The 6,611-nt window shown below is 38.9% G+C and overlaps 1 non-coding gene across 1 annotated transcript; it reads left to right on the forward strand.

Moving 5' to 3' along the window:
- Window positions 1-5,965: 5,965 nt before the first annotated feature.
- Window positions 5,966-6,072, forward strand: LOC141610102 (small nucleolar RNA R71). The gene has a single exon (XR_012527996.1). It is a non-coding gene; the product is annotated as a small nucleolar RNA R71 (small nucleolar RNA).
- Window positions 6,073-6,611: the final 539 nt, after the last annotated feature.

A 6,611-nucleotide genomic window follows, 5' to 3' on the forward strand; every position in this document is an offset into this window, starting at 1 on the left:
AAATCGTGTGACATACGAATGTCAAAGAAAACTAACTCGTGACCTCTAAATGTGTCAGTTTTCATGCATTTATTAGGTGGTTTGGTTTTTAGGCGGAATATGATGCATACTATCGTTACGAAAAAAATAAATAATTGAATGCAATACGTAAATAAAATTTCCTAGTGTGGCCTATCCTAATAAAAAGAACAAAATACAACTTTGGAATCCACCGTTGGACCCAAGAAGCTTGTCTTGTTGTTCCATCTTGATCCAGGTAGCGGGAGTGAGCATCTGGTCTCCGTCTTTGGTCTTCTCAATATTACAATTAAAATTACAAAATATAAACCTAATTACATTCTAATAAAAACTGTAATTACAAGTGAAAAATCCAAAACGGAGATACGAGATCTCAAAATACAACCAAGACCGTGTTCCATCATTACGGTAACACGTTCTACTAAGGCCACACTAAGTTACAACTGATTGCAAAATAAATAAATAAATACGTAATAAAAGCATTCAAAAACATTCATAATTAACGATAAATAAAATGCATCAACTAAAAACAAATTCATTCGTGACATAATTCCGTAATTATGTTAAATTTATCCAAACCACCTTTTAATGATTAAAATTCATGTGATAAAACCGCTTCTATCATTTAATTTTAATCCATTACAATCCGTTACTTTAAATACGCTTTAAAATAACTTAATGGTACGTGTGTGAACCGTTTCACAATCATAGCGAGTGTACAATATCCGTATAATGTACATATTAAGGCCAAATGAAAATTTAAAACAAAAAGAATAAATTTTCAAAGCTGCCAAACCAGAATCCCTCGATCCAGGGACATAAGTGCTCGATCGAGGAAACAAAAGGGCTCGATCGATCGAATCGCAAGTCGATCGAGAGGGTTGCCAAACAAAAAGTGCTCGATCGACTAAACTGGTGGTCGATCGAGTACCTTTATCGAAGAAATCGCTCGATCGAGTACGAGGACAACTCGATCGAGCGGTGGTTTGAAAAGGGTCGATCGAGTACGACAGGGACTCGATCGAGCAAAAACAAGACAGAAATGGCACTCGATCGAGTAGAAATACGCTCGATCGAATGCAAACATGGCTGAAAATACAAAACCCTCGTGAAAACAGATTGTCGAGACAAAATCAATTGCAATTTTGATCAAAAACGGATCAAAACAAATTTGACAATTGACAAAACTTGACATATTGTTATAATCTCTGTATAAAACAACAATATGTAAAAGATCAAATCGAAAATCGCACAAAACAACCGTGTAATATCATGTCACGGTTAAAAAAAATCCAGCCGTGTATACATGGCACGGTTTTCGAGATAAAACACAACCGTTTCAAAATCGTTTCATGAAAAACACATAGAAAAATTTACGTGGCCTCGCTCTGATACCACTTGTGGGGTAATATCCGTATAAGACCCTCTAAATTTAGGACTATAACACAAATTTAACATGTGAAATATTGTCATAAAACGTAAATACGGGAGAAACGATAAAGGTAAAGAATTAACCTCGGGTCCTTTATAGTGCGGCGTAAAGAACAGAAATCAAACGAGATTCCCTCCTAATTGTTGCACCCAAGACTTGTCCGAGATATGCCCTTGTGCTAGATGGTGTTCTCCGATTGCCTTGCAATATTGGGAGAACTGATGTGAGTTTTTTCGAGATGAGAGATCTCAGTTTTTCAGAGAAGAATGCTCTTCAAAACCCTAATAATTTTTGGCAAAAATGAATTAGGTTAGACAAGAGGAGAAACTCTCCTTTTGTCTATGTGAGGCTCGGCCAAACCGAGTGAGAGGAGAGCTCGCGGGCTTTTTAATTTCCTCTTCACTTAAGCTCGCGGTCCGGTCCAAAACTCGCTAAGTGTATATGACGCGGTTTTTATAAATCGTCATCGGTTATCGGCTATTAGAACATCAACTAATAACACGGGTTAGTTGAAGTATTAATACATGTCCGACAAAGACGATATAGTATAATTTATTCAATATACATTAATTAAATATAAATCGCTTATATTTAATTTTACGAATTAACTGGTTAATTCGCCTTAGCCCATAATATTTAATCCGTATTAAATATAATATCTCAACATCACATTTTGACTAATTACTAGTCAAATAACTCGGACTAACTGGTTAGTCAAATTTGGCATCTACATGACTGTATTTTCATACCGTCACGTCTCTCAAACGTATCCTATAGGTGTGACTTTTAGGGACCAGTTGATCACCGCCATCTGTATGACAATAACGTCAAACTTATCTAGCAAGCCAACCGTTATTGATAAACGTGGATCAACTGATAATAATACCAAAAGTATGCCCTTTGATCCTTTTAGAGGTTTATAAGTCCTTGCACTAACTGTTAAGGACACCAACCCCAACAGGAGTATGTCAATTCTTTCATTGTAAACAATTTACCCAATACCATAGACTCAAAGAATGTTTTGGTTTGTTCAAGAACACCCAATTTTGACAATGCATCTTCACAAATAAACTTAGTAGGCATGATGGTTTTCTTAGCAAAGAGAATGAATTTCTCCCTATGAGAGTCGGAAGTGAAAGTTACCTCCAGATAATTGGATAATTTTTCAATGACCGGAGTTGTTGATGTTGTAGCTTCCATAGGGGGGTCTTATTGTTGAACCTCCAACCTTGCCTCATGGACTACCAATGCCTTTGACAATTGTTTTGCTTGAAGAGCTAGTTGCCTTTTGGAAAGTGTCTTCTTTTGGGGTGCCTTGGTGCCTCCTTTAGTTCTTGCCATTCTCCTTTGCTTGATAGCACCAATGAAAGATTGAAATCTTTAATTTTTAGTGATACCCAAATCGATTTAGGATGAATAAATGTTGCTTTGTATCCTAAAAATCGACTCAAAGGTTGAAGATTTTGGTGTTTGAATAACTTGTTGTTGCAAAAGGAGTGATTAATTTTTGTTGTGAGGAAGTTTGGATTTGATTTGGTTGAGTTTGGTTGAGGAAATTTGATTTTGTTGATGCAGAGGATGAGGGTTTTGGGGGTTTTTGGGTAGTGGGTAGTGTTTGTATATTGAAGAAATGAGAATAAAAGGGAGAAAAAGGGTTTAAATCAACCATTATATTTGAAAGTGCAGTGGAGGACGAGCGGACCAGGTGTCGGGACGCTCGGATTCCTCAATGTTTGGCTCTGGAAAAGACGCCACAGGATGAGCATCTTGCTTCTACGACGAGCGGATTCTTTGTGGGGGCACGAGCGTCTTTCTGGGTGGACGCTCGGATTCCTTTACCAAGAAAATCCCAGATTTTTGCTATTAAAAAGACGAGCGTCTTTTGTGAAGGACGGCCGTCCAGAATGAGACGAGCTGATTTTAAGCTGAGACGCTCAGATTCCGTTACAGACCATTTTTTTTTATTTCCGCAGCTCTACCAGACGAGCGTCTGGTGACTTTGGACGCTCGGGTTCTTTAGGACGAGCGGATTGCCCATTTGGCCGCTCGGATTCCTCCTTGACCACACGGATTTAGGTCTATCCGTGGGTACTTCATAACCCGTGTCATTTTCATTCTTCAATTCTCGTGTTCTTCATTGTAGGGCCACTACAAAGGCATGAATAGCCTAGGCAATTGCTATCCCCACACTAAGGTAAAGCACTACACATCAATCAAATCATAAGTCCCTCCCTCACTTCTCTTAAAATGATGAATATCTTGATCAAGGCATAAAAATAAATCCAAAAATGACAAAAATGCAATGTAATAATTGAAATGCAAGTTAGCGAGTTATAATATTTACAAATGGTGGTTTAGGGAGGACTCCACCAAACTCTCATCCAATGTAAGATGTCAAGGGGGCATGTTCAAGGTGTTGTTGATGTTACTCAACACCTGAAGAAGTAGTCGAAAGCTTGCTCATTATCATGATATAGGTCCTCAATAGATTTTTGCACTTGTTGTTCTCCATGATGGTCTTGGTTCATAGCATTACCAATATAGGGATTGAATATCCCTTCGAACTCATCGTCCCAAAGACCGCAAACTTCGTCTACTTGATCATTAAAGATTTCTTGAGTTGATAGAGACAACCCTCCTTATTTCTTGTCTTGGCCAATGAGGCCATTTTCTTCACTTGTCATGGGTGAGCTTTTCAAGCTCTCGTTGTTTCTATTTCCTTGCTCTTTTGATGGAGCATCATCCACTTTCTTTTTCCATTGAAATTCCAACTTCTTCCTATCATCCTTCCGGCTATAGTGATCAACCATAAAACATGGATCATGTAATCAGGGAGGTCTCATGGTCTTGTCAAGATTGAAAGTGATGGTTTCATCTCCCACTTCAAGGGTGAGCTCTCCATGCTTCACATCGATCACCGCTCCCACGGTGTGCAAGAAAGGTCTTCCTAAGATAATAGGAATGTTGGAGTCTTCTTCCATGTCAACAATAACGAAATCCACCGGGATGAAGGATTTTCCAATTCTCACGGGAACATATTCCCATACCCCTAAAGGTGTCTTTGTTGATCTATCCGCCATTTGAAAAGTGATGTTGTTACATTTGAGTTCTCCCATTCCTAGCCTCTTGCTAACCAAATATGGCATGACACTAACACTTGCCCCAAGGTCACATAAAGCTTTGTTGATTGTAGTGTCACCAATAGTGCATGAAATGGAGAAACTTCCCGGATCCTTGAGTTTTGGAGGTGAGCTCCCTTTAAGGATGGCACTACTCACCTTAGTGAAGGCAATAGTCTCAAGCTTCCAGATTGATTTCTTGTTCGTAAGGATGTCCTTCATGTACTTTGCATAGGCCGGAACGTGATTGATCAATTCCGTTAAAGGAATCGAGACTTCTAAATTCTTCACAATTTCCATGGATTTTCCAAGTTGGTCATCAAACTTAGGCTTAGCTTGACGACTCGGTAATGGAAGTCTAATCACAATGGGCTCCTTCTCTTTGGCCTTTTCTTCACTTTTCTTTGATACTTGTTGATTGGTGGGTTTTTCTTCCCTAGAGTTTTGCACAACTCTTTCCTTGTCACTAGCTTCCACAACTTCATCCTCAACTTGCCTCTTTGGTCCTTCATATCTCGTACCACTCCTCAAGTGAATGGCACTAACCATTTCATGTCTTGGGGGATTACTTTGAGGTGGTAATTGACCCTTTTGTTTTTGAGAGTTTGAAGATGCTAGTTGGGTCATTTTAGTTTCCAACATTTTTGTGTGGGCTAGGATGTTGTTGATGGTAATGTCTTTTGCTTTGCTATCTTTTTGCATTTGAGTGAAAAATTCTTGTTGATTCTTTTGCATTTGGAGGACCGCTTTTTGAACATCAAAACCTTGGTCATTTTGTTGATTGTATGGAGTTTGGTTTTGATAACCTAGGTTTTGGTTGTAAAATGGTCTTTGATTTTGGTTTCTCATGGGAGGTGGGGTGTATGGTGGTTGAGGATTTTGAACATTTTGGCTTTTGTATGAGAGATTTGGGTGGAATTTGGTGTTTTCATAGTAATAGTTGGAATAAGGGGTACCACGTTTGTATGCTTGAAAAGCATTCACTTGCTCATTTGTTCCCCTACATTCACTTTGGTCATGTCCCAAAGTTCCACAATTCTCACATATCCCACTTGGGATTGATGAAGATGCCACCATGGCATTAACATGATGCTTTGGTGATTTTGAGGTTTCTTCAAGCTTAGCCATAGCCTTCTCAAACTTTAAGTTGATGGTATCAATATGAGCACTAAGTTGAGCACCTAATTGAGTAATAGAGTCTATTTCATGCTTTCCTCCTCTAGTAGCCTTGCGAGGTCTACTATATTGTGAATTATGGACCGCCATTTCCTCAATATTGTTCGAAGTTTGATTATCGTCAACTTCGGTGAACATACCATTTGATCCCATGTTGCGAATGTTTCTTGAGTCTTCATAAGGACCATTTCAAAATTGTTGTACCAATAACCACTCGCTGAGTCCATGATGAGGACATGAGCGACAAATTCCTTTGAATCGCTCCCAAGCTTCATACAAAGATTCTTCGTCCCTTTGCTTAAAACCCGTAATTTGAGCTCTTAGCATGTTAGTCTTTTCCGGAGGGTAGAATTTTTTGTAGAAAGCTAAAGCCAACTTCTTCCAAGAGTCAATTCCAAGAGTAGCCTTGTCAACGCTCTTCAACCATTGTTTTGCGGTGCCAATTAGAGAAAAAGGAAATAAGACCCGTCGAATTTGGTCTTGAGTCACTCCAGTTTGTGAAATCGCATCACAATAGTCACAAAAAGTTTCTATGTGGGAATGAGGGTCTTCACTAGGCATCCCGCTAAATTGGCTTCTTTAGACTAATTGGATAAATGCGGATTTTGCAATGAAATTTCCGGTTAAGGGTTGTGGTGTGGGAGTTCCATTGGGTAGGTTCTCCTCGGTTGGTACGGAATGTGATGAAAACTTAGGCATTGTGGGTTGATTGTGTAATTGATTTTGTGTGGGTTCTCCTCACCTCCTCTTGCAAAAGGGTTGATGAACTCAATAGTGTTTGGTTGAATATCTACAACATCACTAATACCTCTCAAAGTATTCCTAGCAAGTCTTCTATTGGTTGTCAAAGTTCTTTCAATTTCATG

This window comes from Silene latifolia, chromosome 10 (assembly GCF_048544455.1).
Source record: "Silene latifolia isolate original U9 population chromosome 10, ASM4854445v1, whole genome shotgun sequence".
Taxonomy (NCBI): domain Eukaryota; kingdom Viridiplantae; phylum Streptophyta; class Magnoliopsida; order Caryophyllales; family Caryophyllaceae; genus Silene; species Silene latifolia.